The 12,885-nt window shown below is 40.5% G+C and overlaps 1 protein-coding gene across 1 annotated transcript in view; it reads left to right on the top strand.

Moving 5' to 3' along the window:
- Window positions 1-3,149: 3,149 nt before the first annotated feature.
- Window positions 3,150-12,885, top strand: part of ARHGAP6 (Rho GTPase activating protein 6) — a 502,257-nt gene continuing 492,521 nt past the window's right edge. The window contains exon 1 of the mRNA XM_045995547.1: window positions 3,150-3,157. The gene's annotated coding sequence lies outside the window, so the exon portion shown is untranslated. The remainder of the gene's footprint in view (window positions 3,158-12,885) is intronic.

The raw sequence follows: 12,885 nt of genomic DNA, 5'->3' as shown, positions 1-12,885 counted from the left end.
AAGAGTGTTGCTGGAGAACTTGGTGTCCAGGACCTGTGTGACTTGCTTCTTAGGTTACATGTATCAGATTCTTGGCCACATGATTGGGATATAATTGCCTGGAGAAAAATGCATTTAACAATGGTTGTTAAATGAGCAATTTTATTTGTCACCTGTTTTAGTGTCTTGTGGCCTTTGGTCTTCATCACTTGATATTTATCTTGGTCTTTTATTTTTTTATTTTAAAGATTTTATTTATTTGAGAGAGAGAGAACGAGCATGAACATGGGGGAAGGGGCAGAGGGAGAGGAAGGAGCAGACTGCCTGTTGAGCAGGGAGCCCGATGCAGGACTCCATCCCAGGATCCTGGGATCATGACCCGAGCTGAAGGCAGACGCTTAATGACTGAGCCACCTGGGCATACCTATTTATCTTGTCGATAGCTGAGGAGGAATTTTTAAAATGCCTGTGTTCAAATTTCCCAGTGTAATTCACTGGAGAGAATTACATCACCTTGCCAGCCATTATGGAAACATTATATCTGAAAGAAAGCTAGGTAGGCACATCTGTGACATCTGTGTGTACACACGTGCATAGATATGTATGTCTATATGTATGCGTGTATGTGCCTGTGTGTGTATGTGTATACATGTATATTCATAAAAATAATTGGGACACATTATAGATTATTATGTAGAAAAGAAATCTGTTCTTACTTTTTCCTTTAAATTGCCCAGTAGCCTAGAATTAAATCTATAAGAAATGACTACAGTGAAACAATTATTTTGTTCAGTTCCTTGGCTGAAATTTAGTATACTTGCATTCAAACCACTTTCTTTGGGAGAAAATTGGCATTGAAATATGTTGGAAGAAATAAAACTCATCAAATGTAAATCACTTACAGAGTATTCAAATTGAAAGTGCAAGATTGCCAGGCAACTAGATAAGAGCAAAGTGGTATAAGAAACAGAATAAATTCAGAGTAGTATTAACTTGAAACTATCTTTTCTGACATATAAAGAATAGTAAGACAGCTTTTTTACATTTTGCCAAAACGGTTTTGAGTTAACAAGAGAAGTCTGGCTCCAGCAAGGACCACCAGACTAGAAGCTAAAGGTAGCGCTGAGAACACACTCAGTTCACCCAACTCACATTCTTGTGGTGACCCAGTCACAAAGGGAAAGCTTATGGCATCTTTTATGTTGTTCTTACAAATGGATGTAGGTCTTAGAATTGAGGGCAAAACTCATTTTCCTATATATTCTAAGATCACTGGTGCACATCTTTTGTGGACCAATATATAAATATTTTGGTTTACTTCTCAGAATTTTCCTGCTCTTCTCCGTGCCAAGTGTTACTTACATTTTCCACAGAATGAGTGGATTCAACTTCAAAAGCAGCACCATTCATTAGCAAAGTTTCCATAAAATCACAAATGGATTCTTTGAAAGTCTCAGTGTGAAAGAAAGCCAAGGCAGTTCACAGAGAAGAAAAAATCCTCAGTACCTGCAGTGCATCGTGTGTACGTGCCATGCAGTGTATTAGGTGACCGTAATGGACTTAACCAACTTTCTGAAGACCAGCTTCATTCCAGAAAAAAAGATTTTTTGTTTGTGGAAATGTCTGTTAGAGAATTTTTCCAGAACAGTAAAAATCGTAAAAATAAATGGAAGTATTATAACAAGGTGCTCTTTATAAACAGAAACTCTTGGAAAGAAATGAATTGAATTATGAGTTACGAGCAATCAGAAGTACTGCCCATCTTCTATCAGCTGCTCAACCTACCAAAACATAGAATAAAGCATTCTAGATGTAAGTGTACTTACTAGTTCAAAAACTCATTGAGTGTTTTCTATGTGTCAGGCAGAGGTCTAAGCATTTTGCAAGTAGTAACTCGCTGAATTCTCCTAGTAGCCCAGGAGCAAACACGGCTATTGTCCCGTTTTTCCGGTGGAGGAGATGGAGGCACAGAGCTGGTAAGGGGCGGAGCCTGACATCCCACCTGGCTCTGATTCCAGCATCCGAGCTCTTCAGCCTTTACTCTGCTGTCTCTCGGATTTGCTTTTGCTACTGTCGGATTCGCTGGCTGGTGGCCACTGCGGGAGGCAGCCGGTGATGCTTGCACGGGGAATGGAGAGAGCTCTCTTCTTTGTCATCTCCCATTGCTTCCCTCCGTGCCCCTCCTGAGACCCCTTTGCAGACCCCTTTGCAACCTGTCAGCCTGCGATTTCTGACCCGCCACCCTATTTATTTTCCCTCTCTTCCCGGGTTTCTATTCCTGGCGGCCCTTGTCCCAGCGCCCAGCGTTTATTCTAAACAGGGATCGTTCTGGGAACTCTGAGTTTTTCTCCGACTCTCATAGATAATAGGGCTAAAAACCCTGGCCCTACTACGACTTCACTGAAAGGCACCCAAGAGCCAGTATCCTACTCAATCTTGCTCATTTCAGCCCCACTTTTAAAAAGCATTCTTCCGCCATCTCTACAGGGCTGCAGTACTCAGGAAATTCATTAAAAAGCTGCTATTTTTCCATGTGAGTTATTCCTGTAACCGCTCAGCTCTCCTGTTTAATTCCCCTTGCGGTTTCTGTGGAAATAATGAAGCAAATGGCTTAGAAATTGTGTTCTACAAATTTCCCTTCAAAGCCTAACAAGTAATGAAAGTTACATGTTGAAGCTTTGCTTTGTAAGACACATGTTTATTTTCCGTTAAAAACCGACTCCGTTACTACAGCGTTGGCGTTGCTTCTCACACAGCGCTCAGTCGCGGCGGTCAGCCGAATGCACGTCCGCGGACTCCTGTTACCTTCCTCGCCGGCAGACGAGCAAGCGAAGTGGCTGCAAATACTCAGAAAATTGACCAAAGTACCGTGGTCCGTCGGGAGTCAGGAGCAGTTCCGTAAATCGTGGAGTCCTTTTAAATTAGCCCATTTACTGCTGATCACTTGAGCTGATGTTATGATGTGGATATTGTGACCAAGAAATCATAACATTGGGGCTGATCTTCAAAGCCCAAGATGAAACAGAGTCCAGAAAATACCTCAGAAGAGTTGGGCAGATAAGGAATTCAGGTAACACTCAGCGAGGTCTCTGTCGTGGATTCCCCCCAAAATAGATACTCCCCTTGAATGTTTATCTTCCTTCCCCCAAAATAGACTGTTTTATTTTCCCCCAGAGCTGTTGGGAGAATTGTAGCTCTGTTGACCTGGCCTCAGAAAACTGGAGAGGATCCTGACTTCCATTTCAGCCCCAGTTTCTGGCTCTTGTCACGTCTTATATTTATTTAAAAGATGATATATTTTGAGGTCAAAGTAGTCAAAGCACCCAACTCAGGATTTTGTGAAAGAAAAAAAAGAGCACAAGGGCAAAGGTTTGCAAAACCTAACATGAACAGAAATGTTTGTACAAGGTTTTTTAAGAATTAATGGAAACATGGGAGGTCATTGAAACACTGCGCTGCAGAGCTGTGAACCCGACTGACAGCCGCGTCTGAAAGCATGAGAAGTAGAAAGTGAACTTGCCCTTAAAGGCAAATGTAATGCAGGGAAGTCAGCCAATGGCATGAGTGCCGAAACTATATTTAGTTCTGGAAACCATATTTTGCGTGGAAGTGAAGTATTTTTACAAAGACGACTTCTTTTTTTTTTTTTTTAAATCATAGAAGTACTGTCTTTTCAGAGAGATGATAGATCTGTGGGTTGGATTAGAACACCCAGCCTCCTAAAGATAAAAGCCCCAAGGCAAGTGATTGTTTAAAGCCCCTCACAGGTCTCTTAAGAGAAGCCAGACTTTGCTTTTCTCGCAAGGACAAGGAAGCAGACCTTTGGGAACATTTCAGGGTCATCACCCTTCAAATTTGCCTTGGTTGCTCAGGGTGTTTGTGTTACCACCCTTTGCCTTTTGGATTATTGTCTTGGTATGAGTGTTCTCTACAGACAAGTAGAAATAGCCAAAGCAACCCACTAGTCCCCTGTTCTCCGCTCTACATAGCACATATTATTTCTTAAAATGATATATTAACATATTTACATATTTGTTATTTCTTAAAATGATATATTAGCTTATTTAAGTATTTGTCATGTACCTCCCTTTACAATTCCGCGAGCTCTTTGAAGGCAAGACACCTTCTTTCTTGTTTACTGCTGTATCCGGCACAGAGGAGAATTTCCAGGGTGTAAGCGGTTGCTCGCTAAATGTTTGCTGACTGACTCGAGAGATAAAGCCGAAATCACCCATTGTGGGGTGAAACATCTCAAGGGATACTTGACTTGAAATTGGAGGTTCAAGCCCACTGACTGAAAACGATCTAATTTGAGTCAGGTTAGTCAAAAGATCTGTGGCAAAATTTCTTTCTTTAGAAAGGTGGTGTGTGAAAATTAGTATTTCCAAGGTGTCCTGCGGTTGTCACAGAAAAGGGGCTGCATACTGGGAGAACTTTCATTTCCTTTAGCGAGAGAACATAAGAGCTGACCGAAAAAAATATTACCTTCATTTGGCTTTCGATCTTACCAGATAAAGTCTCATTGAGTTCATTGTCTTCCTTTAAAAAGCTGGTGATGTTCTGCCTCAGACTAATCATTTGAGCTCCTAGAAGAGAAAGAAGCTGGTTGGCCAGGATTAAATCTTTTCAAATAAGGAGAGGCACCAAGCAAATAGTCCTTGGGGCCTTGGGCTGTCTAGGGCCGAAGAAGGGGGCTCTAGGTCACCTTTATCAATTACTCTGTCCCTCCAGGGTACTTTGGGGTTTTATTTTATCTGGCCCTCTCATTTCCAGTGTTTTTAATTTGCCTTTTAAAACAATAGTAAATGTCAAACCAGGACACTAAAGCAATCTGTGAAAACAAATACTTTATCTTGCTGAAAATCGCTAATAATAAATCCATCTGGCTTCTCCTTAGCAGTCTTACTCTCTGGATCTGGTCAATCATCTGAAAATCTTATGACTCTCTTTTGGAAGCTCTTTTTTTCAAGCAAGATTCTGACTGAAAATAGGCAATCTCCTCATCATCGTCAGGATTTCTCCACTAAGTTAAAAATGCGCAAAATAATCTCTTAGTTTAGCCAATATATACAATATATACTTTGGAAAATACACTCTTTTTGTTTTACTGAGGTAAAATTGATATGTAACATTTTATAAGTTTCAGGTGTACAGCATTATAATTCGATGTTTGCCCACACTACAGGGTGAACACCACTAGAAGTCTCGATGGCATCCCCACCGCGCAGTTCAGCCCCTTCACCCATTTGGCCATTGCTCTACCCCCCCTCCCCTCTGGCAACCACCAGTCTGTTCTCTGTGTTTATGAATTTGTTTTTGGTTTTGTTTTTTAGATTCTGCATATAAGTAAAATCTTACAGTGTTTGTCTTTCTTCATCTGACTTATTTCACTTAGCATAATGCTCCTAAGACCCATCCATGTTGTCAGAAACAGTAAGCTTTCCCTTTTTTGCCCATGGTTGAGTAGTAGTCGTGTGTGTGTGTGTGTGTGTGTGTGTGTTACATCTTCATCCATTTATCCATCATTGGACACCTAGGTGCTTTCCCTATCTTGGCTGTTGTAAAGAATGCTGTAGGAAACATAGGGCTGCATACATCTTTTTGAATTCATATTTTTGTATTCTTCAGACTAATACCCAGCTGTAGAATGGCTGGCTCACACGGCAGTTCGGTTTTCAGTTTTTTGCAGAACCTGTGTATGGTCTTGCACAGTGGGTGCACTAGTTTGCATCGTCATACACGCCGCGAGAGGATCCCTTTTCTCCGCATCCTCACCAACACTCGTTATTTCTTGTCTTTTTGATAATAGCCATTCTAACAGGTGTAAGGGGATGTCTCATTGTGGTTTTTGATTTGCATTTCTCTGATAATTAGTGATGTTGAACATCTTTTCATGTGCTTGTTGGCCATCTATATGTCTTCCTTGGAAAAATATCTGTTCAGATCCTCTGCCCATTTTTAATGGGATTGTTTGTTTTTGTTGTTGTTAAGTTGTATAAGTTCTTTATATATTTGAGTATTAACCCCTTATTGGCTGTATGATTTGCAAAAATCTTCCTCATTTCAGTAGGTTGCCTTTTTGCTTTCTTGACAATTTCCTTTGCTGTGCAGAAGCTTTTTGGTTTCATGTAGTCCCATTTGTTCATTTTTGCTTTTGTTTCCTTTGCCTTTGGAGTGAGATCCAGAAAAAAACATCATTAAGACTGATGTCAAGGAGTTTACTGCCTATGTTTTCTCTTAGGAATTTTCCGGTTTCAGGTCTTGAAGATTCAAGTCTTTATCCATTTGGAGTTAATGTTTGTGTCTGGTTTAAGACAGTGGTCTAGTTTCATTCTCTTCATCTGGCTGGCCAGTGTTCCCACCACCATTTATTGAGGAGACTGTCCTTTCCCTGTTGTATAGTCTTGTTTCTTTTGTAGTAAATTAATGACCATAAATGTGTGGGCTTATTTGGAGGCTTTCTGTTCTGTTCCATTGATCTATATGTCTGTTTTTATGCTGATATCATACTGTTTTGATTACGATTGCTTTGTAGTCTAGTTTGACATCAGGGAGTGTGATACCACCTGCTTTGTTATTCTTTCTCAAGATCTCTTTGGCTACTTGGAACCTTCTGTGGTTCAATACACATTTTAGAATTATTTGTTCTTGTTCTGTTAAGAATGCCATTGGGATTTTCATAGGGATTGCATTGAATGTGTAGATTACTTTGGGTAGACCTTTTAACAATGTTGATTCTTCCAGTCAATGAACTTGGAATATCTTTCTGTTTATTTGTGTTCTTCAATTTCTTTTATCAGTGACTTGTAGTTTTTAGTTTTCATTTCTCAACTGGTGGTCTCAAGGGATGCATTAAAAAATAAATTAAGAGATAGATCCCCAAAACTAGTTTTAACTGTGTGTGCTCACCTCATCTCCTGACAAATCTTGATGCAGACTTTAAGTCAGTATATATAATTTAGCACCATTTAGCTAAATTGAGTTAAAGTGAACTGAGCTGAAAATGGGTGAATTTAATGGTATGTGACTTATACCTCGATAACATTATAGTGGGTGACCTCAACATGTAAGACGGCAAAAATAATTCTAGCTCAGTAATCTCTCATTCATTCATTTTTTTTTTCATTTAGTAAGTGCCTATCTTGTATTAGCCATTGTGGAATATTCTAGGGCTAAAAAAAATGAATGGAATATAGTCTCTCATATAATGGGCATGTTACTTGCCATTTCTGTGCCACAGCTTTCTCCGTTTCTCAAGCAGATTAGATGTTGTGTTTCTTCTACTTGTATGAGTCTCGTTGCTGGTGGAGGCGCTGACAACTAGGGAGAGAGGGTTGCAGACTTGAGGACATGCTGAATGCATAGAAGACTGCCTTAGCAGGTGCTGAGATGTAAGGGCTTACTATCAATAAAGGTTGTGTGTGTGGGTATTTTTTTTTTTTTTAAGTTCGGGACTTTTGAATAAAAGGTCTATGTGATCACATTTCTTCTAGTCAGGCTCTCCAGTAGTTTAAACACACTTTTTCCATTATCTTAATGATCCACGTTGTGTCACATGCTTGAGCCAAATAGATACTTTCTTGGCCCTCTGCTTTATCAGATCAATCTCCATTTAGAAAGACACTTTTTGCTACAGCATGCAATTTGGAAATGCCCCAAGGATCATCTGGCTCAAGATACTGACTTTCCATTGATGAGAACTCATTTGGGAAGAAGGAACTGTTCTGAATAATAAAAGGGAATTTAGCAACTTATTTCTCATAACCTTATAACCCAATTTGGTAGGATTGGTTTCCTTTTACTTTATAGATAACAAAAATTTGATGAACTTACTATCATCCTACACATATCAGGCAGGTCATAAAATGTGAATAAAAGCCTTCTACTCAACTTCTTATTTGGCATACATAAATCAAAGTAAACACAGCTTGAATATGTCCCTTATAAGAGCACTGTGTCCAGTTTGGGGCTTCACAACTTAAGAGGGATATGCAGTAAGGGAAAAAATGTCCAGAAGAAAATGTTTAAAACAAAGCAGTGATACCAGAAAACAAAAACTTGAAGACTTACCCTGGAGGAAAGAAGGCTAGAACTCCTTTAATAAGTGAACATATGCATAAGAAACACAGAGCTATGGCTGTCTAATTTCCATCTGCATTTAAAAAGGACAAAGGGCAAGTTCAAGTTAGGGATATGACATTCCCGTTCAGGTTTTATGATGACCGTGATCTTTTAAAGCCAGATTCAACATTCATGAAGTGTAGTGGGAAGTAAGTATGTTTGGATGTTAGACAAATGTGGGTGTAGATCACTGGTTTATGGTGATTTCACCATGGTGGAGATGGGAATGAGAACGTTCACATTTTAGCAAAATTGTGTAGGAATCATCTATGCAGAGTTTTTGGCTCAGAATAGGTGCTTGGGAAATGTTAAGCCTGCCTTCCACCCTTCTTCCACATCTGACCTCCAGACGCAGATGCCTCCAGTCCTGTGCATGTGGTCTAGATCATGTGAATGGGGAGATTAACATGACCTTTTTAAATTTGTCACACATCTTCCATAGAAAACATATTTTATAAACCCAGTTAGCATTGTGTGTCTGAGATGAACTTACTGGCTCTGTCATTGATCAGCTATGTTGGGAAAATCCTGGCTTTACCATCTATTAGCTCACTTAGGCAAGTCTGTAACCTCTTAGAGACTCAGTTTCCTCACTGGGCAGTGAAGACAATAAATATCTCATCAAGTTGTGAGCATTAAATAAGCCATGTACAGTACTTGGTGAAGCACTTAATGTGTATGAAGGATCGGCTATTTTTACTATTACTGTTATTTGGTATTTGATTTCATGATGGTACGTAGAGATAGACAAGCCTCGATAAGCCATACTGTATACTTTGTAATTCATGCTAGTAGATTTTATTAATAATAGGTAACTGTTATTATGTGTGTGTTCTGTGTTGGAAAATGTACTAAATGGTTTACATCTTAGAGTTATAAACTTCCTGTATCAGAGGAAACATTGAATCTCTGAGGAATTAAATAACTTTACCCAAGGTTGGTTAGTTGGTTTGTCCGTCTCTGTCTGTCTCTTTCTCTCTCTCTGTCTCTCACCCCTAGGATTCAAAGTTGGAGATGTCCAATTTAGAGGCCATGCATTTAACAAAATAGCAACAGTTTTGATAAACAGATGCCTTCATCATTATTGCTTATTTCAGTCCTTTCACAAAAAGTCAGATCAACAGAGATATCTCCCTCTGATGCCCTGAGGATAATTCCAAGTTTTCTGAGACACAGAAGGCAAGAGCCACCAGGGACCAAAAGAGCCAGATCCCAGATGAGGGGACAGGGGCTGATTTATGATTATGGATTGAGCCCTTATTCTTATGTGATCTGAGCTGTTTCAGCACTCGGCATACAAGGGAAGACCAGTCAGTCATGGCTCCTGCTTCATGAAACTCATGATCTTGGGGCTGTTAGAGCTTGAACATACACAATTGCACTAATGAATACCATGTAATTACCGTTCTGTTGGCAAGTGCTATGACGAAGGAGAAGTCTGTGAGTCAAAGAGCATGTAACAGGGACCTAACTTAGCTGAGGCAGGAGGAATAGGCAGGGAGAGCTCCTCATGAGAGTGACTCTGAAGCTGAGACCAGGAAGGTGAGTACGGATTTATCTTGCACAAGGGTAGTTGACTGCTCTAGTTAGTGGCCAACCCTGTACTAAAAGTTAGATCTGGGAAAAACAGCAGCTTTCCCTCACTGCTGTGTCAGCCTTCAGTGACTTCCCGCAGTCTGCATTTGGCAACTCCATAGCTCTGCTTTCTGAAGCCATTTCTATTTTAAAAGGGGGGAAACCCCTTAAATTTAGCTCCCTGATCCACAACCTGCTGATTACAACCTGTGAGTGTCTTATTTTCATTCCTGTATCTTTAAAGGGGGTGGGAGTTCTTTGGTATGTCTCTAATCTGTGTCATGCCACAAAGCAGTGAACTGTGAAAAATACCCCAGGAATTCCCAATAAATTGTACAGAAGGCAAATGAAGGGCATGCAGCTATGAACTTGAGCAGCTCTGCTTTTTTTCAGCTGGATCCCTAGAGGTTTTCTCTAGCGAAACCTTACTGGGCGCTGGTTCTCCATGCCTGTTGAAGAGTTTGATCAGCTCCCATCTGTCCTTTTAAAGACCTTTTTTTTCAGGCCTCTTCTGGCATTTGAACTTGCTTGGATCCCAGGTGTGTGCTCAGCTGCTTAAATGGAGAGTGCATTAGGCACGAAAGAAGGTAATCGAAAGCATCATAGCCCTCCAAGTTTGAGTGTCTCTTTTGGGCTTGAGCTAGTGACACACTTCTGTGTGTTGCTGACCAGTTACAAAACCAAGCCCCAACACCTTTCTTGAAACAAATGCATGGAAGGACAGAAGGTTCCAAAGGGGAAAAGTGAACTAAACTCCATCCTGAAGGAGGGTTAGAACCAGGCATGGGACCCAGCTGCGGCTTAGCTGCTGCTGTGGCAAGGATGTGACTGTACTTGGAACCATTCAGTAGCTCTTCTCTTGCCTTATTTTTACAAGACCAGTGCTCTAACCCCTGAGCTATAGGGCCTCGTTCTTGCCTTATTTTTAAATTCTCTGTGATTGCTTTTTGCTCAATGAATTTCTTGGTTCTGGGTTTTATTAAATTGTTACAACAAGAACCAAGCTGTGGCACGCTATGCTTAAGAAATACAACCAATTATTACAAAGTGGGTGGCTTAAAACAACAGAAATTTATTCTCTCACAGTTAAGAAGGCCAGAAGTTTGAAATCAAGGTGTCAGAAGGATTGGTTCCTTCTGGAGTCTCAAAGAGAGAATCTGTTTTATGCCTCTCTCCAGCTTCTGGTTGTTGCCCGCAGTCTTTGGTGTTTCTTGGTTTGTAGATGTATCACTCTGATCTGTGCCTCCATTTTCAGTTTTCATGTGGGGTGTGTGTCTCCAAATCACCCGCTCTTTTCTCTTATAAAGACACCAGTCATTTTAGGTCCCACCCTAAGCCAGTCTGACCTAATCTGCAAGGACCCCATTTCCAGATAAGGTCACATTCTCTGGTACCAGGGATTAGGACTTGGACACGTCTTTTGGGGAGACATAATCTGACCCACTACAAGAAGCAAAAGGCTCTGTTCTCTATTTAGTCCTCCCTCCCTCCCTCTGTATATTGACTGAAGGCACAATTCAGCCATTACATGGTGTAAAATCTAGTTGTCAGTGTTCATGGAACATTAATAAGAACTAACCCAGGAGGTGATGGGAATGTTCTGGACTTGATTGTGCTGGTGGTTTCATAGGTATTTACAGCTGTCAAAACTCATTGGTACAGTTTATTGTATCTAGATTATTCCTCAGTAAAGTAGATGAGAAAAAATATACACCCTAGGCACAGTACCAGCTGTTTTTCTTTTCTTCCCTCCCATGCCCCACCCTGTCTTGTCACTAGAAAAAATGTTGGGCAAATAGGTTTTCCTGTTTCCATTCAATGATGAGAAGTCAGGATTCTGGGGAAAATGAAAATTTCAGAGGAAAAAAATTTACATTGTTTACTTTGAAAAATTAAAAATATTGAAAAATGCTTAGATTATGGAAATTGTAGAGTAACAAGATATTAAAAGTCATTTACATTATTACCCAATTTTAAAAAAAGATTTTATTTATTTATTTGAGAGAAAGAGAGAGAGAAAGAGTGGGAGCACAAGCAAGGGGGGGCAGAGGGAGAGGGGAAAAGCAGGCTCCCCGCTGAGCTGGGAGCCTGATCGGGGGATGCAGGGCTCGATCCCTTGACCCTGGATTAGGACCTGAGCTGAAGACAGACATTTAACTGACTGAGCTACCCCATTACTTAATTATTCATCCTCAAAAGTAGTCTAAAACATGCTATGGGAAGATGTTAAAAATTAAGAAAGTAAGTGCCGCTGAGCCATATAGAAGGTTTAGGTAAAATTAACTCACTTTGAGACTCCAAGTGCATCTTTACGTGCAAAGACAGGAGAAAGCAAAACAAAGAAGGAATGCTACTGGCACGAAGTGTGTTCAAAATGTTTATAAACTGATGAGGTGCCTGGGTGGCACAGATGGTTAAGCCACCAACTCTTGGTTTCGGCTCAGGTCATGATCTCAGGGTCGTGAGATGGAGCCCAGCATTATTAGCTCCATGCTCAGCCCAGAGTCTGCTTAAGATTCTGCCCCGCTCCCCCTGCCTGTCCCCCCCAAAATAAATTAAAAAATAAAATTTTTATAAATTGAAACAATTTGGTTGTCAGCCAACTTGTATTATTATTAAAAGTCTCTTGAAATCAAGTTTCAAAGCCAAAACTGAAAGTGCTGATGGTCATATATTTAGGATTTGATGTTGGAAGATTCTTTCAAACCCATACTGGAACTTGACTTCTTCTTCTTCTTTTTTTTTTAGGTTTATTTATTTATTTTAGGTGGGGGCAGAGGGAGAGGGAGAGAATCTTAAGCAGACTCTGCACTGAGTTTGGAGCCTGACACAGGACTCCATCCCAGGATCCTGAGATCATACCTCAAACCTCATCTGCATGCCTCTTTTAGAGAGAGAGGGTTCATGTTTCTAGTTCTGGGCAATGTGAAATTGAGCCCAAAAACTGGCCTTTTGGTATATAAATGTAGTAGGAGGCAAAACATTTCCTACACTCCTCTCTGAATACAGAGAATCCCAAATAGTCCTTCATTTAACTCAAGTGCCCTACCATTTTTTTTAAAGATTTTTTTTATTTGACAGACAGAGATCGTAAGTAGGCTGGGAGGCAGATAGAGAGAGAGAGAGGAAGGGAAAAAGGCTCCCCGCTGAGCAGAGAGCCTGATGCGGGGCTTGATCCCAGTACCCTGGAATCACGACCTGAGATGAAGG

Source organism: Meles meles, chromosome X (genome assembly GCF_922984935.1).
Source record: "Meles meles chromosome X, mMelMel3.1 paternal haplotype, whole genome shotgun sequence".
Classification (NCBI taxonomy): domain Eukaryota; kingdom Metazoa; phylum Chordata; class Mammalia; order Carnivora; family Mustelidae; genus Meles; species Meles meles.
The sequence above is the reverse complement of the archived record's forward strand: the minus strand, read 5'-3'. Positions and strand labels throughout refer to the sequence as shown.